The sequence below is a fragment of the Triticum aestivum genome, chromosome 3B (assembly GCF_018294505.1).
Source record: "Triticum aestivum cultivar Chinese Spring chromosome 3B, IWGSC CS RefSeq v2.1, whole genome shotgun sequence".
Classification (NCBI taxonomy): Eukaryota; Viridiplantae; Streptophyta; class Magnoliopsida; order Poales; family Poaceae; genus Triticum; species Triticum aestivum.
Genome location: NC_057801.1, coordinates 18,246,240 through 18,272,012, shown reverse-complemented (window position 1 = coordinate 18,272,012; position 25,773 = coordinate 18,246,240). Strand labels below are relative to the sequence as shown.

General features: G+C 46.7%; 1 pseudogene; it reads right to left on the bottom strand.

Annotated features, from left to right (window-relative positions):
• Positions 1-1,345: 1,345 nt before the first annotated feature.
• LOC123064396 (probable ubiquitin-conjugating enzyme E2 23) lies at positions 1,346-4,988 on the bottom strand (annotated as a pseudogene).
• Between the last annotated feature and the right edge of the window lie 20,785 nt (positions 4,989-25,773).

Here is a 25,773-nt window from a genome sequence, read left to right as displayed (position 1 = left end):
TGTAATTTATGGACTAGATGGTCGTTTGATCTATTTTTTTTGTTATGTCTTACGACTAGATTCATTAAGGTCTGTTTGATTTCCCTTGTTGCTATGTATCTTCTTCTTTTCTATGCCACCTTTTTAGGGTTTCTCCTTTTGACATTATGTTTGTCTGGTAGTAAGACGATGTGTTTCACACCACTATTTGTGTCTACTTGCACGGAGGACCAGTTTTAAGCTATGTCTCTAGCGAAAGACTATATATATGTATACATAGGTACTCCCTCCGTTCCAAAATAAGTGTCATGGTTGTAGTTAAGATACTTTGCATTTGAACAGACAATTTCCTACTTACTATATGTAATATATTGGTTGATGATGCACATGTCCGACGTCTGCCTTTGATTTCCTTTGTATTGCAAAAGGTTTACCCCCTCCTGCTTGGCCTATGAACTAGTTTGTTGTCATTTGGCTGCTTTTCCTGTTCTTCAGTTTAGTATGATGGTGATTCTTTCGAATGTTGCTTTCAGTGTGCCATGACTGTAGATGAGGGTATCATGGCCGAGAAGCTCGTAGGACTCAACAACCCTCTACAAGATTTGGGGTAAACAAAGAATAAACATTGCCTCCTATCTTGTCTATAGATTTGGTTTAGCCAGATTACTTCATCTCAAGAAAACAATAGTAGTAGCAAGATCAACTGTACACCGTGCAATTAAGATGCAAGTAGCAAATTGAATTCTGAAACGTCTAAACAAATGGTGATGATAACCATCTTAATTTGTAGCTTTACACCAAAGAGTGTTTTCTATCTAATGATTCAGTTAAACCTCATTTCTTTTTGCAGTAACTACTATATATGGGGTATATAAACGGTCATCTAGAAGTGCATGCTTAACCTGCTCTCTAACCTCTAGGCCATCTTCATGTATTATTGCTAGCTGGATTGAGCTGGATCCAAAAGCAGATCTTGCACGTTCTTAAAGCATGACCATGCTTGACGATATATAGATGATAAATATACACAAAATATGTTGATAGATAAATATTGTATTAATGCATCAGAATGATAAATATACACCCAGCCTTTATATATGTTGATAGATAAATGACGTAGTCCACAATGATACCTTTCTTGCTGAACTCCTTTTTAATCGAGAAAATAAAGCAAAAAGGAGTATGTAATTGTTGTAGAACAAAAATGTGACTGATTACAAGACCACCACCATCACCAATAATCCTATATCCACGGACCCCTCTTTTGAACTAACCTGCCCCCCATGTGCAGCAAAGCTCCCACCATCAAACACTCCTCTGTCTAGTGAGTTGTGCTGAGAGCACATGGCAACTTGATCTGGAGCTACTAGAACTCTTCACACCCCTCGGCGCCGATCTCGGTGAAGGCTGCCACGAGGCTTGGCATCATGTTTGTGAGTGCAAGCCTTTACCCAGCCGAGCACCGTTGCTTCCTAGTCGCTTCAGTGGCATGGGCATCGTCCACAACATTTCCCTGAAGCCACACATTGCATGTCCTAAGCACAAATTTTACCCGACGGTGGAAGTGTTCCTTGACGAATTCCTCAAATCCCCGAGGTGGCCGACGTAAAAGGTGTTGCATGGTCCAGAGGGTTAGTAGGTAAGCATTCTCATTGTAGGGTAGCGCATTGCGGTGGCCCTCCGGTTTGCCGACCAGTGTCTCATAGCCGGCCTCGTTGTAGTATGGTTGGTCATTGAGGACGAGGCCCTGGATGGAGACAACGACTTGGAGGAGGCTTGATGTTGCTGACGACCAAACCTCGGTGCCCTCGCCACCGAATGTGTTTAGCAGGCTGAGGCACACTGTACCGGACTCGTAGAGGTTGGGATTGAGGCGTAGGCCAAAGGAGTGGTAGTACACTTGCGGTGGGGCATCCGGGTACGACGGAGGTAGCTGCATATCAAAGAAGAACATGCCGTGACGATCTGGCATCCCGCTTGCGCCTACCATCACCACCCGAAGCATATCCATGCGGTCCTCAAACGCTCGCACAAAGATAGTTTCTGCACATTAAATGGTTGGCTATTCATTTGTAACCATGCATATGGACCGTGTATTTCAGGTGCATTCACATACCTGGTAAGTTGTTCTCCAGAATTTTCCATTCCTTTTGCACTGTTTTGGCCCAACTCTTCCCACGACTAGCGCCCTGCATTTCCTTTGAAAGAAAAGAGTATAGATTAAAGTTCTACATTTAGTAAAATTCGTTTAATAATGACTTGTAACATGTTGTCTGGTCATTTACTTATTTTAAGTTAGGGAGTTTAGTTTTGCATTAAAAACGAATGCCATAAGATCGACTCCACAGTTAGACAAACCATATTGTGCATGTAAACATCCCTTACTCTAACCTTAAATAGCTCCGTTCTTCATCATTTTCTATCATACATAATTACCTGGCCCATAGTGTCAAGGTAGTGGTGATCTAGAGGGATCATCTGCAGTACATCGAAATGTGGAAAGCAGGACGATTCATCGCAGCAACATGTAGCATCTGCACCCCCCCCCCCGGCAAAACCGTGGCTGGTCAAATCTACAGCCGCACCATTGGTACCCATTGCAGCACAACCGATACTATCATCGTTTACGAGCGCGGGTAACTCTGAGCTTGGTGACGACGACCAGGGCCGCCAGTTCATCAGGTATCCTTTACCTCGAGCTACCACGTCATTGGTCAATTAGAGCAAAGACCCGAATGAAAAACCTAAAATGTTTGTCCTTGACATTATCGGGCTGATGCTTTCGACATCGTTATCTAGATTCTGAAGATCAATTTCCTAAAATAAGATAACACATATAACCACATCAATTGAGGTGTATCCATCCATATAATCATTTATCATAGTATATATAGTACTTTGGTGCCTACCAGGAGAAACCAAAATCATCACCACACCTCATTATTTGTCGAAGTGGACAATGTTTAGACAGATAGATATAAACCGTGTTGGCAGCAACCGGTTCTTCGGGTGCGTCATCGATGCCGTTGTCCTCTACCCAGTCGCCCATTTCAAGCCATAGCTCCATGTAGTGCTTGTCCTTGATGACAACAATCTCATGGGGCGATACCTGCAGCACACCCAAACAAATCAACAAAGTTGAGTAGAGAACGTAACATAGATGTAGATCTAAGAAAGGTACTAGAAACTATCCACGTACCGTTAACATGCTACCATCACCCCACTTGACTTGGATGTGCCCATTAGGAAGTTCAACTACCCGCCCCACCCATGAAAGATCGGCAGAAATGGCATTTTTCTTCTTGTTTCCCGGCAAGAAGGGTGCACTTTCACTGTCATCTGTTGATCCCGATGGTAGGATACAAATGACAATATCACCATAGTAAGTAGAGTGGTTAGAGTCCAAGTTTAGGTCGTAAGCACTGACGGTTTGGTCGCAATCGACCTCCCTAACCTCATCTGGGTGCCCTGACGTCTTGAACCATGATAGACAAACCATCTGGTCCTTGTATTGCAGGCTCTTGACGATGCCCACATGCTCTGTTGGTATAGTTCCAGACGCAGGAATGTCATTGTTGACACTAGTAGTTATCACATCATCATGGTCACCAGTACTGTCAACGGCAACACTAATAGGGAGAATGTTGGCGACAACATGTTGTCCCGGGAAGAACTCTTGCTCATTCCGGATCCCAAAGGGGACGACAGTCGCTGAAGGTCTGCCATGTTGCAGTGTGCCGTCTTGCCACAACACATCGACGGTGGTGCAGGTGTCGGCGACGACCATAGGAAACTCCACCTCCACATGTCTCATGACTTGTGGTTGTTGCACCCGTCTATGGTCCTCAAATACGACCTTCTTTAGCTGCTTCCGATAAAACCTCTCATCCTTCTGCTTGGTTGGTGGTACCACCTGAGAGGTTGATGCTTCACACACCCTCTTGGTTGTCTTGTGAGCATGCATTGTATTCCTCTTCCTCGTCCTCGTCCTCATCTTCACCATCATCACCGTGGTTATCAGGAGCACAAGCTGCATCCACTTTGGTGGAACTAGATTCTAGAAAAAAACAACGGTCAGCAAGCCCCCAGCAACAATTGTACGAGGCGCAGAAGAACGTAAGATCATCTGGGTTCTGGTAGGCTGGAGGAGCGGATGCCTCCACTAGCCCCTTGTCGGTGCCACAATGTCTGGATGCGACCGAGTAGACGAGGACGCCGGATGTCTCCACCTTCATAATGGTGCCTACTTGTCGGTAAGGATGCTAGTAGCCATTAAGCCAGCAAGCATCCTTGAAGAGTGAACAAGCGCCTGGCAAGGTGACATGCTGCCCCTGGTGGAATTGACTGTTCATCTGGTGGCGATGCAAGGTCGCCATGGTGCCTATTTCACGCACTCTCGCCAGGTTCGTGGACTCCGCATCGGTGATCCTGCAGATGCCTCCGTCATCGAACAACACATCGACGTCGTCGGTCGACACCTCGACGACACAGCCGAGCCACGGCCCGGACATGACAAAGTCGCCAAGGTTGAGACTCCTGACGCGCCGCAGGCTAGACAGGGACAACCCCCTGATGACGTTGGTCGGCACGCCGTTGTTGTCGAGCTTAGCCAGGTTGAGCACGGTGTGGACACCGGTGACGCCGATCTGGCCGCCCATGTCGGATGCCGACCCGACCACCGGTCCGGGGTACAGGTGGCTCCTGTCGACCACCTTGATGTCACCGACATTGTTGTACACAACACTGTCAACGATGCGCAAGAGCTTGAATGTGTCGACTGGGAGATAGATGTTGTCCACCTCGCCGTCCGCGAGAACTAGGCCACGGTTGATGAGCATGCGGCCGGATTTCACGAGGTCGAGCAAGTAAAGATTGGGAGATGCCGCCGCAGGGACGACCATCGTAACCGACTTTTCCGACGAGAGTGCGTACGTAGCAGAAGCTTGCGGTTTTGTGCCGATTGCTTTCCGGCCAGAACCTGGTGTCGACTGATCTCGCCGGCCGGAGGCTTGCTAATATCTCGTCCGGCTGGAAACGCACGGTGGTGCTAGGTATACTATATTGGATTATAGAATTCCTATATAATACTACTCGGACAAAAGTACCACGGCCTGCTTAATTAATCGGTAATGTTAACACCCACACGTGTGGGCATTCACCACCCCGACCACATGCAGGCATCTCCATTGGCTTCGGTACGCACGAATCTTGTAGCAAACAGGCCGGTTTTCGGCGCCACGTAGGACGAGTCTCGTGTGCGTTGTGCGAGTCAGTTCACCCGCACGGTGGTTGCCATCCCGTGGTCAGCAGTTGCCACTCAGAGGCGTGCGGTGGAACTGCCATGCGCCCCCATGCCACGCTCCGACCGCGGTTGACGTCAAACACGTCGCACACCCCTCCACCCTCTCCCTTACGGTTCCATTTACTCACCCACGACGCATTTACTGGCACAACCCACTCACACTTGAAACCACTGGAGGAGAAGGAGAGAGGAGAAGGCGACGGCGGAGGCGGAATAATCGACGGTGTTCGCGGCCGTCGGTGGTGCTCGCCGGAGCGGAGCGGCTTCGCCGGAACCCGTGCGGGTTGAAGGTAATGCTTGCTTCATCTCTCGCAACCCCTTCCTGCATTTTTTCCCCTTTCCCTCCCTGTTCGATTCCTAGATCGATTCCTAGAGATTCTGGCGATTCGGCGGTGCGCCGGCGTTCCCGCCGGCGTCGAAGTTGTCTGCTAGCCGTTTTTTGGTGGCACTGGGCAGTTTCGTATGTGCGGTTATGCCTGTTCGGAGGCACGCACTAGTCTTGTGCATGGATTTGGGAGGTGTCCCCCGGTTTGTTTTGATGCGCATTGGTTCGAATTTGTGTTTGCAGTCAGTTCGTGCGAGAATTTTGAGGGTGATTTTGAAGTCGAAGTAGTTGCCATTGAAACCTAGATCTAGTTAGTTTGGTTTTGAAACTGTAGAATGAGGAGAACTTGGCAGAATTTCTGAACATGAACAAATGTGTGGCAACTAAACTCCCTGAACAAATGTGATAGTTGTCACAAACGTGTTTTCCTTTGTGGCAACAAATTACTGAAAATGTCTGTCATAGTTGCCACATTCAAGCTTTCACATAGGGCAACTAATTTTATTGAATGACTATGATAGTTGCCACACACACGCTCTTCCATGTGGCAAACTGAATTTTGCTGAATTTATATGATAGTAACCACAAACATGCTTTTTCATTGTGAGATCTAATTTTTTCTGAATTATTTGTTATAGTTTCCACACTTTGATAGTTGCCACAATCGGTAGTCAATGCAGTTTCGGCATCCAGCTGCACTGGACGGCAACTAATGTGCACATCGAGTGTGCGTGTTTGCCACTTGGATTGTATAATCATGTGGCAAATAGAATGTGAACACAATGTCTGTTGCCACAATGCAGATATGACAGTGTGGCAAATTGGCTGCATAATATGGCAACCACATTTGCGTACCAATTGTGCCAGATGCCATATCATGTCTGTTGCCACATCATGTCTGTTGCCATGTTACAGTCAGTACAATGTGGCATTTTCATTGTACTACGGATGCAATTTTTTCGTTTTGCCACAATGACTTTTGTGATATCTGAACACACTGTGCCTGTTTTCAGGTTATTGATTCAGATGTGGTTTCATTGCTTTTTTGTACTATATTGGGCTAACATGGCAACTTCAACATTTTGTTTTCAAGTGCATTTACCAACGTGCTTACTTGCCATGTTTATGTTCTCGACAATCATAGGGGGGGAGGGGGGAGGGGGGGCCCGCGTGTGTGTTCATGCTATATTTTTGCATTCACTAGTTAACATTTTCTGTTAGGTGGAAAATGCTTACCTCTTGCATTTACATTTTCCCCCTTAACAATTTGGTCTGTTCCTACATCAGCAGAATGGACATCAAAATGATGACGATGATTTCATGGATCCACCACAGCGTAACCGGGCAACTGGACAGAGAAAAGAGGGCGACAAGGTAACTGTCCACACACCCGCCCCATCTCCTCCTGATTTTTGTTACTGGTTGGCACCTATATCTTTTGTAGTCGTCTGTCATGAACTAAATTTTCATGACATTGCAAAACATGGCAACAGCTGATCACTTTTGTGTCTGTTTTTTGCAGAAGAAGAAACGTATTCGCAACAGAGCCTCCCAGGAACGTCTGACTGTGTTGATTAAAAAATTCACCGACGATGAAAAGGGGGCTGCTGCTGAGATGGGTATGCAGGCTCTGATGGATGTCCGGTGCACGAACCTTGTCAACCCTGTATGCGACTGGCTTGGTGAGATCTACGAGCCTGCCTCCAGGGAATTCGTGATTCCAGGACGCGGAAGACTTCCGTTAAACGAGGAATCCGTGTTCTGCACTTTGGTTGTGCCTCGTGGACATATCAAAGTCCCGTACGAGGTAAATAATGAGATCGAGGAAGCGTTGTTCGCCCGTTTATTTCCTGGATTGGAGTCCATGCCGAACACATCTGTACTAGCAGATTCGCTGTAGGCCATGATGACGCATGGAGATGTTTTCAAGATGAAGCTACTCATGTACCTCATCTCAGTTGTTTTTGCGCCGACCACTTCCCTTCGCCCAAGCAACAAATATTTCCCCATCCTGGTGAATGATCCATCCTTACTACTTTATTTTCCTTCAATCTTCTGGCTCCGATGGCACGTGTTAAGCTAATGACTGCCAGTGTTTTCGTTGTTTTTTTTTGTTTTATTTCTGATGCGGCCAACTTTTTGCCCTGAAATTTTGTGTGGTGCAGGCGAATCTAAAAAATGTGAAGAACATGAACTAGTGTAAGTTTATTGCCGACTTTCTCCATGATGCTTTCAGAAACAAGATGTACCAGAAGGGTTGTCGACTGCATTTAATGGTATTTATTTTACCAGATCTCTGTGTGAACTCTTGTTTATAACACAGTTTTATTCATGCATGGCAACCCGATCATAACAAGATGGCAACTGCCATAATGACAATGTGGCAACTGCCATAATGACAATATGGCAACTGTCATACTGACAATGGGGCAACTGCCATCATATTAGCATGGCAACTGCTATCACAGTATGATGGCAACTGCCAGCACACTATGATGGCAACTAGCACATACATACCATCATTGGATCATACATTACCCTGCTCTTTTTCCCAACTACAAAGTACCCATGATGGCAACTGACATTTCTTTCTTTGTAAAATTGTTTTAAATCAGCTCATGTATGTCGACTGTCTTGATCTGTCCATCGTGGATTTCTCTGGGGTAGGAGGCCCGCCGCCTACGCACAAGTTTGCTGTTTCTGCGTGGACCATCAACGCTGTCAACGCTGTGCTTGCCGCAGACAGGGCAGCTGATACCACATATGGAAAACTACAGGTTAGTTTTTGTTTATCTCTTCACACGACATGCTTACAAATTTGACATGAGGCAACCGTCCGTGGTTTATAAGGCATGCTTACAATTTCTTTTTGTTTTCCATGCTGATGGCCAAGCGTGCTAGAGACTACAACGTGTTTGGGGGGCCTCAAAAATTTGGAAAGTGGATGGACGTGCACTCAGCTCCGTCTTGCCCTTCTGAGGTAATCAAAATATCGACATCCATTGTTTGCCGTGGATTACTTGTTGATGTCACGCAAGCGACTGCAATACGGGTTGTTGTTGATGCTTCTTGTTTTCGTGCACAGGCGAGGGCACCAGTTGAGCATCTAATTGGGCAGTTTGCATCCGGAATGACCGGCTTGCTCGGGAAGTTGGTTGAGGGATGGACGTCCCTCAGTGCCTCTAAGAGCGATGCGATTGCGAGGCAGTTCACTTTGTTTGTCCCAGAACGTACACATCGACCAACCGGTTGCCGTGGCCGGTATGACTACAACAGTTCCCAAGAGCCCGATGACACACAAGATGATGTAGATGGAGACGCTGGCCTCAGCAAGGATGACGATGGTGACATGGATAATGTGCATCAGGACACGGATGACGATGAACATGCTGAAGTTCGCACAGGAGGCAACAAGGGCAAGGATGTAACAGATACCACCCATCGGAGAAAGTGATAGAACATACGGCTGCGAGAGGCGAGGGGGTGTTGCCATCAAGGAGGGGGAGGGCCACAGATGATGTTGGGCAGGGTTCTCGTGGCAAGAGATCTAGGACCGATCCCGTAGCTGCCAGGAGGAGGTTCGACTTTCAATTTTAGTTTTCTGTTGTGTCTATTTTCTTGGAACAATCTCATCCATTTCTTTGCACTTGTTTTTTGTCAAGCGCGGCAATGGGTTTGTTGTTTGACAGTTGCCACCTTCTTTTTTCCCTCCATCTGTTACATGTAGTGAGCCGACCGCTGGTGGACGAGCAGCTACGAAGAAATAGGCGCCAACGCCAACCCGTGTTTCTGCTCGCTTGAACAAAGGTGCCCCCATTGCTGGTGACACCCCTTCCACCAGGTCTTCTCCTCGTACATGACGACCAACACCGGGGATCCTGTCGTGTTGCCAGACCTGAGGAAGCCAGTCAAGAAGTATGTTTATCCATGTGCTTTCATGTACATAGTGGTATTTTTTCTTGAATTTCCAATGCTACTGTTTCAGCTTGTCACATGTTCTTCTGTCATCGTCCCCCACGCGGCAACCGCTGTTTTTCCAACTGATTTCTTCCTTCATTTTTTTAGTTTACGGCAACTCCTATTGGTCTTTACATCGCAACTGGCATCTAGGCCAACTGGCAACTACCACTCTACCTAATGGCAGCTGCCATCTTTTACCTTTGCTTTGTGAGCTCATCCCACACATAGGTTTCAAATTGCATTCCTGACAGAACATACATTTGTATCATTCTTCAAGTTTGCTAACATGGCAACTGCTGCTGGATGGCAACTGCTAACTATGACACATGGCAACTCATGTTCCCATTACATGGCAACTACCAGCTTTTCCACTTGTTTTTTTCATTCTTTTAAGATTTCTACCATTACAAACATATTTTTGTTCATTTTTTCATACCTTTCTCATGTGATTTTTTTCTTTTTGCAGGGTGAAGAAGACTACTACGCGCGGGGCCAAGCATAGCAGTAAGGACCCGTTCGAACGCCTACATTCAAAGTTGTCAACGGGGGGCAACTCAAATGTACATGAGGCACCCGGCGACAACACTGCTGCTGCACCGATGACTGCTCCCACCAACTCTGATGCAAGTGGCCGACCATCTCCGCCGGCTGCGGATGTCCAGGCTAGAACAACAGGCATCCGTACATCGGGGAGTGACGACTCGGTATCTGCCAGGACAGCTGAAATATTGCCAACTCTTCTGGCAATGAAGGATGCTGCTGTGAGCCATGCCACCCCATCAGCAAGTGTTGAAGTGGACGCTCCCGAGACGAACCTAGGCAAGGAAGATTCCCGCTCTTCTGACACTGATTCCAAGCGCGTGCGTGGTGGCACACCTGTGTCCATGACAGAAGCCGTTGAGGCGGCAGTTCATAAGGATATGCCATCTACAGGTGAGAGTCCTGGCACAACATCTCCAGCCCCTGTCGGTGCAGATACTGCTAAGGTGACCGTGGCGCGTGCTGGTCATCCACCTAGGCGTCGCAGCCCCCGCAAGAAACCAATAGTCATACCCAACGCACTGGTTGTACCTAGGAGCAGGAGAGACGAGTCTGGGTATGTTCCTGCGTCCACACTGTTCCCGCCACCCGCCAAAAGCAATGTGATGGAGAAACCGCAAGACCGGAGCACAATTGATGCAGGTGTCAAGCCGGGCACGAGTGACGCAGGTGAACGGCCGGAGCAGATTGTGCCTTTACCTACAGTGGAAATCCCCAGCATAAATCTGCGCACTTCCAGGCTCCCAGTCAATGTCGGTGTCCCCTATAGCCCAAACAAGAAGATTGCCATGAAAGCTGCTGCTGATACCGCTGACAACACGCCCCGCCCGGCAAATAAGACTGAACATTCTGTAGAGGCCGATTCAGATATGTTTGTTGATCTATCACCATTGGATTCTGCCCCGCAAATCGTTCGTGGTCCAGCCAGTAGGAATGAGAGGCACCCAATGGCATTTACCCCATCGAGCTTCAGCCTTGGCATCAGTCAAGATCAACCGGTGGTGCAAGATCCTTTGCCAGCTGCCTTTGCTTTCCCAGGAGGCATGCCCGCAATGATGGCGCAACCAATGGTCGAGGGGAGGAAGGCTGTCAAGTTCGCGGAGCCAATTGTGCAAGGTACACTTGTCATGTCCTTATGATTTTCCTGTATACATCTTTGTAGTTTGAATTTTGTCCAAATCATATTCTTTTGGGTGTTCTCACTTGTGATGGCAACTGCCGTGTGATGACATGGCAAGTGGATTTGATGCACCATGTCCTACATTTTTTTTGTTGCCATGCTGCATTTTGACATTTGGGTAAACACGTGGCAACTGAAGTTGATTCATCATGGCAACTATATTTGCTGGCACATGGCAAATATAGTGCATTCCACATGGCAACTGGATTTGCCACACCATGTCACCTGCATTTTTTTGTTACCATTCTGCATTTTTTCTATACGGCAATCACATGGCAAGTGGATTTGACACAACATGGCAACTGCATTTGATGTGACATGGCAACCACAATCCATCTAGATGGTAATTCAGCACAACTGCATGGCAACTGTAGTTGCCGTGACGTGGCCACTGTAGTTGCACCACACATGTCAATTTCCCCACTATTTTTCTACCTACATCTCACATCATACTCCCTATTTCCTCACAACCCATCTGTTTTCTGACTTTCTCCTTATCCTAACACACTTTTTATTTTTTGAATCATTGCAGGCACCTGTGAGGAAATTTCACCGTCACTTGACGAAGCTTACCGCAAGATTGAGGAGGCAGCATTGCAGAGGAGGACCTCGCGGGGCCAAGGGCAATCAAGTTCCAACTTGCCTGCAGAGACGGCATCTGAGGATACCATCAAAAGTGCCACCCCTGATTCTGTGAGACAGCAGAGGGTAGTTCACCCACCTCCCACGGAAGACTACGAGTCCGAATTCAGGGCCACTAAGGAACAGACCCAGCTGTACGACATCATCAAGCGGTTTGGAAATGCGAGGGCCATCAGCAAGCACATGAAGGAGTTGAAAGCGTAAATGACCACACCCTATAATCTCTCATTTTTCTTTGTTTCTTTCTTAACATTCATCTTCTTCGTACTCTCTATACATGATGCGCTTAGGTTCTAGTTCTTTCATATATTTTTTTACTTAGCAGGCATGATTCTTCCATGTTATGTCATTTTCATACAACTCATGTTTGGACAGAACCAAAGTCATTCAATGCGGAGCGACGTACGTCGACCTGGGTGATCTCACCGAGTCCATGAGGCCAAACGGTAAAATGTCGACAAATGTAGTTGCATGCGGGATCGACTACATCAACAATCACATCGATATGTGTGCCAACAAGATCATCATGCATTACAGTGTGACATGCAAAATATGGGACGGTGACTTCCACCACAAAATCCTGAGGAAGAATTTTGCTCAACACGGTGAATTCAAGCTAACACTGATGAAATATGTGAGTACTCCTCCCCTGTCTGCACTGTTTTTTCACATGGTGTGGTTTTTGCCATCTTCTGCACTTGTGATTACGTGGCAGATGTTTTCATGTGGCAACAACTGTCGTGCACATTTACTTCTTTTGTTTTTGCATCCCATGCTAACTACGTGGCAATTTGATTGTAAAATGCACGGCACATTTTGCTCACCCATAACCAAACATTCTACGTGATTATATTTTTTTTATTCCTCCGCTGTTCTTTTTGTGTAGTCTGCTTTCTCATTCATTCACTTTTCAAATGCAGGTCATGTTCCCCATGTTCCAGGATCTTGCACCACATGACACTCAAGACAAGTGTGGTCACCACTATGCGATCTGTCTTGACCTGAAGAACCAACGTTTTGAGGTGCTTGATTCAATCCATTCGGAAGCTGATTCAGATCTTACTACGCATGCCGAATTCTTCATCAACAACCTGAAAGAGACATGGAACCGTCACTACGAACATTCAAAGGTCCAGATCAGACATTTCCCAATTGAGTATGTGGCGACTGTGAAGCAAGGGAACACGTAATTTCTTAACCCCCTCCTTCATGTGCCGTTTACATCAATGCAACCCCTATTTTTGTTGTCACATATGAATTGAAGTCTATCTTTGATACGTCTGTCCTTTTTTACGTGTTCATCTGAGTCTTTTTCTCGTGCAGTACGGACTGTGGCTTTCATGCGCTGGAATACTTTGCAAAGTGGGAAGGCAGAGTTGTCCCCGCTATCACAGCTGCAACGATCGTTGAGCTCCGGAAAATCCACACATGGAACTGGTTGACGAATGAAGATTTCAACAAGCGGTCCGGAGAACGCGAGTTCGTGGAGGAAGCTGTCAAGAAAATCAACAAGAAGTACAAGTGATCACGTGGTGTTACACACCGGACGCATACCTTACATTCTGTTGCTGAGGAATGTAAGGTACTTATCTCTTTGTCATCGTCGAAAATTATGTTTGTGTGCTATGTTACGAATGCAACCCTCTGCAGGCTACTATGTAGTGGTGGTGTGTGAGCAACATTTTAGTAGTTTCTGTAATATATGTGTGGACGTGAACCTATTTTAGGCGTTAATGCACATATGTTTTTATGTTTTATCATTATTACAATGGTTTCATCACTTACAGCACCAGTTTGCTGTTTTGATTGCGTCTATGATGTTTTAAAACAGATGGCAAATGTAGTTCAACATACATGGGTAGCGAAAGTCATCGTCGGTTTTCATTTTGTCTGTTTTGCTTCTTCTTTTTCATCGCTAAGTGCACCGGCTAGCATGGGGTAGGGTTGATCATGCATCCACAACCTTGGCTGCGGTTTATGCACGTTACGCCTTTTTCCAACTTGTTTCCCATACATCGCCCACAACACACTATGTTTCTCTAAACCGCGTGGTATTTGTCATGGAAATATATGTCATGCAGAGTCATTTCAAATACCATGGCATATTTTCAGCAGAGCTAACATGGCAGATATAGTTCAAACAACATGGCAGATCAAGCATAATTAACATGGCAGATACAGTACAACTAACATGGCAGATCCAGTACAACTAAAATGGCAGATCCAGTACAACTAGCATGGCATATTTAGTACAAAGTATCATGGCATATATTTAGTATAAAATAGCATGGCATATATTTAGTACACATAACATGGCAGATTTAATACACATAACATGGCAGATTAAGTACCCATAACATGGCAACTGCATTTCTCCACTCAATGAATTTTCCTTCCACTTCTGATGCTCCTCAAGAGTTATTCTCCCAATTTTAAAAAAAAATCTCATCGTCTAAGGTACAAAACAAAATGTCCACAAGGACCATGTCACATTGCCTCAATTTCTGCTCATGGATTGCCCGCCCCTTTCTTCGTTTTCTTGTGTTTTGCTTGAATCTCCAATCCTGACTTGTACCTTATCTCTCTTGGGCGACCCTTTGTGATGGAACGGGGTGGGTTCCTGACCTGGGTTTGTGTGCTTGCTGTTCCAGATCCTATCTCCGAGTTTTCAGATGATGGCCCCGTCGATGAAGGCACACTTGATGTGCGGGGGAACCGGTGTAAGGCTTCCTCAGCTTTCCTCTTCTTTATCTCATCAAGCTCTCTTTTCAGTGACTTCCTGTGTTTTTCTGCAACTCTCGATGTCTCATCACTCTTGCACGCTTCATCAATTAGCTCAGCATAGTTCTTTGTCAGCACAACGTGCCTCACGGCTTCCATGGTTGACTCAGGTCTCTCGTCATGCACAGCCAGAACCATGTATGTTGTCTGCGGCGCCAACGCGTCGTCAGCGTCCCTAGTCCATCGCCGCCTTATGAAATGGTGGGGCATCCGTGTCACGGCGTTCATGTCCATTAGTTTTAGTATGTGACAACACACAATGCCGCCCCGTTCGAACTTGCAGCATTGGCAGTAGTATTCGCCTTGCTATATCGAGGCTTTCACGAAGTAGTTCCTTCCTTTGTCTGGGTCTTCAGGTTCTGAATCCAACATGCCCAAAATAGAACACACCTTGAACGTATGTTCGTCCACCTGGAAAGCCGTGAACATGCTGGTACGCTTTATTTCTTCCTGGAATCTGCAAGTTTTGTGTGTTTTATGTTAATCTATCGTGCGATCTTTTTTTGTAGCACGTTACGCTGTCATGGAAATAAAAATAGATTTTTGTTTGAATATGGCAAACATAGTATACTGAACATGGCAAACATAGTACACTGAACATGGCAACTGTAGTACACTGAACATGGCAACTGTAGTACACTGAACATGGCAACTGTAGTACACCAGACATGGCAACTGCAGTACACTGAACATGGCAACTGTAGTACACTGAACATGGCAACCGCAGTACAGCAGACATGGCAACTGCAGTACACTAGACATGGCAACTGTATTACATTTTCAACTGGCCATCATCATTTCCACACCAATATTTCCCCCAATGGATGCACATTGCATAAAACATGGCATCTACATTTGAGTAAACATAGCAATTGCATTTTCAACAAACATGGCAGTTGCATTTCAGTAAACATGGCAATTGCATTTCAGCATATGTGTTACAATATAACATTTTTCAGTTGACATTGGCATTTGCATACCAACATGCCCCAATGGAAGTACAGTTCATTAAACATGGCATCTGCACTTCATTGAACATGGAAAATGTATCCGAGTAAGCATTGTAAACAGAATTTTCATTGAACATGGCAACTGCAGCTGAGTAAGCATGGCAAACAGTATTTCATTAAACATGGCAACTGCATATCATGGCAACTGCATTGCACTCTACTAGGCACCTACTGCCTTAGCGCTTTTGCGCAAATAAGACCGTAACGCAGCTGACTTACTTATTAAAGATCTTGTTTATGTATATCTTGCTCATTTGCCTCTCCATTGGTAAATACGTTAGCAATTTCGGCTGCTTTAGCGCGGTGGTAGCTTCTTGCTGTAGCTCAGATCCCAGAATTTTTTATTGCAAAGCTGTGTACTGCTTGGCAAACTGTAGCAATGAGTTGCCAGGACTGACGTATCGCTTCAAAACAGCATTGAACCCCTCGCTGCGCTGCGTAGTCTGCAGAAAGGGGAAGAAGCATTGCATGAAGTAGGCGGGCACCCAGTACATTCGCTTCTCCCACGGGCTAGCAAGCGTCTCGTTGTCTTGGACTTGATGTGTTTCAACCATGGCCATCCAGCTCCTTTCAAACTCCTCGACCGTCAAGCTGTGGTCCAGGCACAGCTCGAATGCCTTGTGCAGCTCTGGACGGTCAGCAAAGAACGGTCCTAGCGTCTCCTCAGCCTTCTTTATAATGTGCCACCTGCAGTGCCTGTGCACTGCCAACGGAAAGACCTCCTCTATGCCTGCACGCATGCTGAAATCCTGGTCTGTTATTATGTTCATCGGCGCAAGTCCATCCATGCACTCCAAGAAGGTCTTGAACAACCAGACGTACCCATCCGTGTCTTTGTTCCGAACGAGCCCGCAGCCGAACTGCAATGACTGATTGTGGTTATTTATTTCTATGAACGGAGCGCATGACATCTTGTACATATTGGTGAGGTACGTCGCGTCGAATGAAATGCAATCTCGGAAATGTTTGTAGGCTCTCCTTGCAGCACCATCCACCCAATACATGTTCCTGACACGGTCCTCATCGTCCAACCTTATCCTGTAGAAGAAATCTGGATCTTCCTTTGCTCTCTCATCGAAGTAGGTTTGTGACGTCAGCCGGTATGTACGGCATGCTACTCAGCTTCCCCTTTTTTGCTGTGGATGAGTGATAGTATCTGGACCATTTTTGATGGACCGACGTTACAATCATGTAGCAGCTTTACGAATTGCCTTTCAACTGGGGTGAATCCTCTGTGGGCGGTCAGAAATTTGACCAGGTCAAACTTCTTTATGAGTTTGTGGTTGTGCTCATCAAAATATTCAGTTACCACATACTGTGGTCCATCTACGTTCAGCTTACACCGGACATGGCATCCCGTCTTGAGAATGATCCCTCTTTTTCATTCCGGTACAACAGGCCCAACACCTTTCCCCTTCTTTTTCCTCCGTGCCTTGTGGCACCTCATCTCACCTCTGCTGTACTTGTTAGTTTTCTTTATTTTCCTATGGTACTCGGTGTTGACCGCAAATCCATGGAACTTTGCATATGTCTGGTAGTATTCCTTTGCTTCTTCGAACGATTCAAATCTCTGCCCAATGTACGGTGGCTGAGGTACCACGATCTCTGATTGCCCACCATCTTCATCCCCTTCTGCCTCGTCGTCAGTTTCATCATTCACTTCAGTATCGGCGGCAGTTCCATAGTGTTGGCAGTGATTGTGTTCAAAGGGGTGCTTGTCGGTATTGCTGGAATGATTGCCATTCCCGACTGTGACTCGAATTTGTCTGCGGCATGATTGTCTGCTGGCTGGTGGAGCGCGTCTTCCGTGCGCTCAGAGCTCCCCGCAGTAGATGTCCCCGCGCCGCTGTTAACTGTAGTTGTAGGCCCTGCAATAGGAAAAATAGGTACGAGATTAAGTTTTTTGTTTGAATAACATGTGTATCGCAACGGATCACACCATCTACAAGTGATTTGGCACGACATCATTTCAAACAGCAAGCCGTGAGTCTGCGCGTGGACATGCACGGTAGCTATAGCTGTCCAGTGATGGCAGCTACTGTTCAGCAAACATGGCAACTATTGTTTTTGCATACAAATAACTAAAAATAACAAATGTAGTCCTGTTTTATGGTTTAGTTTTTTTCCTTACCTTGTTGTGCTGCATGTGACCATCTTGTGTGGTCTGTGACAGCAAAATGACGTGTTCCACCTGCAATTTGTGAAGCTTGCCACGAGACGTCTTCCGGGTTACCACCACCGTAATAACCTGTAAGCATAGTAGTGATTGGTCAATTCATGGCAAATGCATTTTGTGCTAGCACGGCAACTGCAGTTTTATTGGCATGGCAAATGTATTTGCATCGGCATGGCAACCGCAGATGTTCCTTCGTGGCAGCTGCAGTTGCCATGGCATGGCAAATGTAGTTGCACTGGCATGGAAACTGCAGTTGTTCTTCCCTGGCAACTGCAGGTGTCCATGGATGGCAACAACAGTTGTGCAGGGATGTCAAATGCAGTTTTTAATACATGGCAACTGTAGATGTCCAGTCATGGCAATTGTAGTTGTCGACTATGCTCCTTCTGCTAATTGATCATCCACAACTTCATCTTTTTTATGGACTGACCTGTGTATGACGTCGATGGCTGGTATATTGGTGCTGCCTGATGCCACGTGCTGCATGAAGGCTCTGCATTTTCACCCGTGGTAACTCGTGAGTCCTTTTGCCAGTTTTTTGCATGTTCATTTTTCATATCCACAGCAGTATGCGCTCTTTTCTCGTTTTTGCATTACCTTGATTATCCATACAAGCTAGTTGAAGTTGGCTGCCCGTACATTTGTCAGTGTTAGCGCCTTGTGAGTGAACTTGCCACGGGGGGCCCCTAATTGTGTTTTGGTCATAAGAACCTGCTAAAAAATGACAGTGCACGACATAAGTAGAATGTCATCTTCATCGTTGCGAAGATGGCAATTGTTCTCTTCTTTTGTTATCATGCATCATACCTACAACTGCTTACTGTTCTAGTAGTGGCAGCAACGGCCCTGAAGAGATGAGCCGACTGTACTCTGTTGCATCCCAAGGGGCTGTTTCTGGCCTTTGAGAACCCCAGGCACCAGCGCCATCTTCGTGATTCATTCTTTCCGTGTCTCCCTTCTTTCCAATGTGTTCTCCATCACTGCATGAACAAGAAGGCATCAACAATCCACAAGAATTGTATTCTTCTGCTGCTTGCACATAGAAGATATGGATGACAAGCGACGGGTCAAAATACGTGGCAGCTACTGACAACGAAAGGTGGCAACTGTCGTTATACACAAGTGGCAATTAATTTCTTCCAGCCCTCTTCATTCCAAAATTTGCCTCTACTGTCCTTCTTTAGTGATTCCTACTCATCCCTTTTTCATACCCAACTACTTGCGTTAATTAAACTAGGAAGTTAAGTCAATTTCAAACGTAGTACATGGCAGATCTGGTGTACTCTGCCTGGCAATTGCGACTACACACTGAACCATGTAGTGTTCTACCCCTATAGCATAGATCCAGCACAAGATCGGGAGATTTTCAGCCTTAAGGATGAGAAGATCGAGATCAGGAGATTTTCACCTGGTTTTTAGATGATCGTCTCTGGAGGGCTGGGTTGGAGTTTGGGGCTGGGGGTGGGGAGGGTTGGGGTGTGGTTTTGAGGTGGGAGTGCCCTACGGATCTGCTCTGTTTGCCATGGCAACCAGAGAAGGCTGGCGACGGAGGTCGGGGTTCGAGAGGTGGGGGACGATGGCGGCAGACGAGAGAGGGGATGGATCGGAGGCCGGGAACTGCTTGGTCGTGCGGGCAGCGGGTCGGCTTGCCCAGACGGGGCAGTGCGGGCGGGGTTGGCATGCAACGGACGTGCGGGCCGTGCGTTTGTGAGCGCGGACGTGGTCGTGCGGGCCGGTTTTCGTCCATGCCACACAAGGCGTGCGGGCGGGTTCCCGTCGACGCCACACGTGTGGCAGTTATTTGGACCCTAATTAATTCCAGCAGATCGATCGCACACTACGGAAGCTGTATAGATATATAGGAAAGATGCCAAAAAGATAAAGTCTCTCCAGTTCTTATCCGGTGTATCCGTGGTGGGCTGATGGCGACTGAAAAACCATCGTCGTTGTTGACTGCTTAGGGAGTAGAGACAACGCTTGCCGCTGTCTTGCCGTGCTCTCCTGCCGCCGCCGGTAGAGGAGGTCGAGGCAACGCCGTTGTGACGTGCGCTGGACGGCGCTAGTGCGAAGAGAGCTGGACGATTCCGCCATTCCAGTCGCTTGCCGCGCCGTTGGCCGTGCCTGATGACGCGTCGTGGGGCTGCAAGGGAACTGATGGAGCAGCCGACTACGACGCCGACCATGAGGGCCTGTCCGACGTTCTGTTGAGGAGTGCTGCGCCGTGCGCTGGTCGAGGAGTGTTGCGGGTGCTGTGCCATGCGCTGGTCTTGGGCCGCCGCCACCGCGTTCTTAAGTGGCCGTGTCAAGGTACGCTCTGGTCAGGGCACTACCTCTGCCGGTTCATTATGCGGAGGACGTCAATTCCTCGTAATCAAGAACAAAGATTAGGTACAAATCGCACTAGCCCATGATGTCTCATATCAATTACTAGTAGATTAAAATATCCTTTGGAAGTTTTGGTGCGATTCTTCGTTGACTTGGTCGTTCGGGTGTTGCTCCCAGGTGTTGATTCCGACGGAATCGTTGATTTGCTATATATCCTTTCTTTTTGATGGCCTGTCTGCCAAGTGATCCGTCATCTCTTCCCCTGTGTGGCCAAATTGCTCAATCGGAGAGCAAAGTGCATGATAACGTGTTCGAAGTAGAAAATATAAAACGAGAGTGTTAAATGAAAGACGATCCATCTTTTTTTATTGATGATAGAAGTAGGATATTTATACCCGGGCGTAAATAGACATATTACATATTGCTCGGGAGTCAAGTAAACTTAAAGCTACTTGAGAGCCAAGAAATTACATAGTTGCTTTGCGAACCAAGAAAGTACATGGTTGTTTGAGAACCAAGCAACCTATCTAACAAATAAATTAGGACAATGCTAAAGCCCACACGTGTGGTGGGAGTGAAACCCGCCCACACGCCATATAACACACAGACTGCGCCACGTCATCGCATGCATGCATGTGGGAATTTTTTTGGATTTTCAGTTTTTAAAATGTTTTATCTCTTAAATGAAAATTCCGATTGAAGATCCGTTTTCACCATTAAATCCCTCGTGACGAGATCTTCGAAAATAGATCTCATATCAATATATTTTGATGATTTGTTTTTGGTTAAAAGTTGCCATGTCTATTGCGCATGAATTGCCATGGTGTTTACACTGAAGTTGCCATGATATGTTTCAACTATTTTCTTCTACATTTAAAAGTAAATTTTGACATTTATAAAACAGGGAATTAAGAAACTAGACTTGTCATGAACCATATACTAAAATTTCCATGATACATGCACTTTAAATTGCCATGGTTCATACAAAAAATATTTTTCATGATCGAAGTATTGAAGTTGCCATCATCAAAATACTAAAATTGCGATGCTCTAAAAACTGAAATTGCCACTTGGCAACTTTACTTTATGCATTATGGCAACTACAGTGTAAACACCATGACAACTTTTGGGCAAAAAAATATTCGTCGAAACATATCAACATGGGGTCTAGTTTTGAAGATCTCGTCAAGACGGATTTAATGGTGAAAACAGATTTTTAATTCGATTTTTAATTAGGAGATAAAACATTTTTAAGCCGAAAACCAAAAAAGATTCATGCTGATATCATCTGTTCACATGTGGCAAAATGAGTGGTAAAGGAGGCATGTGGGCGTTAGTTTTCCCCACAAATTAATCCTAATTAGCTCAATTAATAAGAAACTATTCTATTCTTAACATAAATAACCAGCCACTGTAGAGCCTGGCAAATAGACTGCCAGTAGGATCTTAGACCAGAGCAACAAAAAACTATGATGAACAAAAGCCTGTGTAGAGTGAGTGTTTGTCGGTGATGGGGAACTGGCATGTGTAGTGATAAGGGGTGAAGGATGGTGATGGGAATGGGATAGGAGGGAGTGATGGACGGGCAGCAGGAGCAGAGGGCGCCGCCGACGTCCATACGGCAGACCTGGATCTTATAGCGCGGGTGGGGGATGGTGGGGTGGATCTCGGCGACGCCGCACGTGAAGTTCCCACTGGTTGCCATACGGGCATGCCCCCGGTCTCCTCCCACTAGTTTCACAACTTCGTCTTGAATACACCTCGAACTCTAGCCCATCGGCGGACCTGACCACCTGGCAGCCTTTCTGCCAGCCGCGCACCTGCCCTGACGCTCCTCCGCCTTCGTGCTCTCCACATCGAGGCTCACGAACACACGGCAATCGCATTGCAATGACAAATGCAAGGCAGATCATCGAATGGTTTAGCTTCGTCGACCGGAATGGAAGAGAACCGCGGGATTGAGTCGGAGTGGATATGATCTCACCGAGCCGACGTTCACTGGCTACATCCTTGCCGTTGCCACCAATCGTGGCATCCATCTGCAGGTAGCCGGTGGAGCGGATGGAGATGCTATTGGTATCACTGGGTTCTTCTCAGGAGGCAAGGCGCGACCTGAGCAGCCTCGGGGGAACCGGCATGGCCTGCAGCTGGATATGTCCATGGTGGAGAAGGCAGGCCCTCTTCGCTGAGGTGGCGAGGCGCGCCATTCTCAGCATCGGGGGAACCTGCAGCACGACCTGTGCCTGCACCTACCCAAGTTGAGTCGGTGGAGCTGCTCGGGCAGCGCGATGGTACAGGCCTAGTTGCTACCGAGCATGGCGAAGCAGCACGCCATTGTTGCCGACATGGAGCTTGGAGTGGCCGTGGCGGTGTGTGGCAGCATTGCATGTGGTGTCGGCGATGCTAGACGCGGCTTGTAGCTATTGGCTAGTACGAGAGCACGAGGCGGTGCTCCATCGACGTGGTTGACGCGGGAGCCGAAGGAGGAGGAGGATGCCCTGGGTCTTGGGATGAAGGGGATGTCACGCGGCGAGGTCGTGGGGCTCGGGGTGAAGGGGCTGCCGCGCGGCGATGGCCTGGGGCTCGGGATGAAGCTTGTGCAGCCGCCCTAGAAGTAGAGATTGTTGCCCGTGAGGGCGCAGACGCGGCAATCACTGAAGGGCATAGGATGGGGTGGTTAGAGGGGAGCTTCCCCATGGCGGCGGCGGCGTCTTTGTACCTGCACCTGCAGCCAACGCCAACTGGATCGCGATGTCACAAAGCAAAGCATTCCATGGAAAAATCTCTATAGCAAACCAAATGAATCAAAATACCCCTACAGCTTCAATAGCACCCGTAGGCATCCACAGTCAGTCACCAGTCGAATTAGAGCATCTACAGCTGGACTTAGCAAATCTAACCCCCTAGATGCATGCGGACATGCCCGGTCTGTCGGTTTTGAGGCCCTATTTGTCTGTTCATGCATCCACAGTTATCACTTTCTCCCTTATATGTCCTGTCACTTGCATGTGATTGGTGAAGAGAAGAAAGGAAAAGAAAAGAAAGAGTAAACAAAGAGAAAAATGTGGTTCAGGCTGGACGGCTGCCCGGGCATGTCCGCAGGCCCTCATATCCTCCCTATATTTGTCCTCAATATGAGGATTCACGGACAGCCAGTACGTATGTGGATGATATGAGTGGTCGGGTTGGGTCCTTTTTTTTCCTTCTCTCTCCTGTCCGGTCACTGACGCGTCCGGGAATGTTTGAGGAGAATTTGGGGTGCCAGGCAGTAGTTGCTCTTAGATCTTACCTCCTGCAGGAAACGGGGCTCGAAATCATACCTGCACTGCACGCAGGGCTGGCCCTGGGCATGTGCAACATGTGCGGTTGCGCAAGGCCTTCGATAATACTACATCTACGAAGAGCCTAACGAAAACTTCCTGACCAAGCCTCTGCCCTCCCCTGATTTTCATAGGGTGGGACCCATGCTCCCCGATCCCTCCAACCACACTCTTCATGTTTTGTTTTACCTAAATGTTTACGTAATCCTACATAAGTCCAGCAAAGCTAGGGCCCTTTCTTGGTACATATAATAAATACTTAGTAGGTACATAAAATAAATATTTGATATCAACCAAGCACTTATCAATGCAATGTAGCACATAGTCTAATATCTAAAATGTAGAAGACATTATCAATGATGACATTAATGAAAAAGCGGGACACCTATCTCGAAGACAAATTGAATTAAATCTCCTAACTATACCATGAGCATGACCAAGGCTGATCATCCACTCGACGAGCTATAATAGTTAGGCACCGACTAAGGTGCACACACACGCACAGTCACGCAAGTCTCTTTATTTGGTGAACGCTTTCCAAAGTGTACTACATGGAGTAATATTATTTTAGTACCAAGTACATATGCACATCATCAACAAATTATTGAACCCACCCTAATATGAACATATTCGACCCAAAAAAATGAACGAAGTAGCATGCAAATTATTGGGTAGCCAAATCTTCTTAAACATCTAGTGTACTCCAGATTTTTCTATTTGCATACATTTAATCGTAAAATTCATTATCAAGATATATTTGTATACCACCCATTTATTAAGAACGACACACATACATATATGCTACATTAATAAAGATTCACAAATTAATCCAAGAAGACATGTAATTTTATCATTTCTTGTTATCACATTATTAAGAACAATACACATACATATATGCTACATTAATAAAAGATTCACAAATTAATCCAAGAAGACATGTAATTTTGTCATGTCTTACTATCACATTTAAGTTGAACAGATATAAACATGTTTTAGTGTGTATTTTATTGAGAAATGTAATTCAATTATGAAAAATGTTTAAGTTCACTATAAAAATTAGCAATCACTGTGAGTTGGAAAAATGACTTATAAATTAACATGTATTAATTTTTAGTATAAACAATGATATTTATTTGACTCGCACCTGTGCCCAATATTTGCTATATTTGACTCCATACTAAATCCATAGTATAGGTAGATATATAGTTATCCGGAGACTCTTCGTAGTTGATGTTGCCCAAGCTCGCCATCGCCGGAGTCGGCTACACTCCGGCGCAAGCGCCTCCACTTAGGCCTTGGGCTCGTCGTCACCGCTCACGTCCGTGGGGTCACGCTGAAGGGGTTCACCGAGGCAGAGTTACCGGTTGCGGGAAGAAGGTCTGGACCTACTCCCATCCTGCCGTCGAGCTGCACCTCCAGCTCGATGCGGCCAGACATCGCCATGGTCGAGACGGCATGCGGAAAGCTGAAGGAGGGGGTGCGGCGCTTGGCCGACGTGATGGGGTGGCGTGACTGGGACGGAGGAGGAGTGGCAGGGAGGCGTACATCGGGAGCACGGGGCGGGGTGTTGGGGCCATCGGGGCGCACTTCGCTTGGATCGCCCTTTCTCAGGAGGAGGGAGGAGGGAGGAGAGAGGAGGAGATGAGTGCGGTGTGTGTCCGTTCGTCACCGGTTTGTGCCGTTATATAGACGGGCTGGAAGCTTCAAGACCAAGCTCTGTTATGTTTTGGTGCTCGCTGAGACACCACAGTGACCACCTCAGCAAGTCACAACCTGAGCGATGTCCTGTCAGTGCATCTTATGCTTGGGGAAAGGTTGCCAGGTGCCGCGGGCCATCCAAGCTGTCTGTTTCGAATTGGAACGAGCGGCAACCGTCCGTGCCCTGCCACGAGCCACATCGTGGTGGGTCCCCAATCCAGTCCTAGGATGGAAGGTAGAAAGTCTTGGTTATTTTGATTTTGAAATTATACAACGAGTTCCTACAAATAAAATTATATGATGAGGTGTGGAGTGCTTTTCCCATCTGTGGTATGAAAATGCTAGCCCGTATTAAATGCATCGTTTCTTTGCTCTACATTTTTATCAAGACGCTTGTGATAACAAAGAGCTTCCTACATGCTGGCCAACTAAATTTGTTTCGCTTAAACTTCAGTGAGATTATTTTATTATCTAAAGTTAATGACGTTGAAAGGATACAACAATGTAGACATATTTGCCTCCTTAATATTAGTTT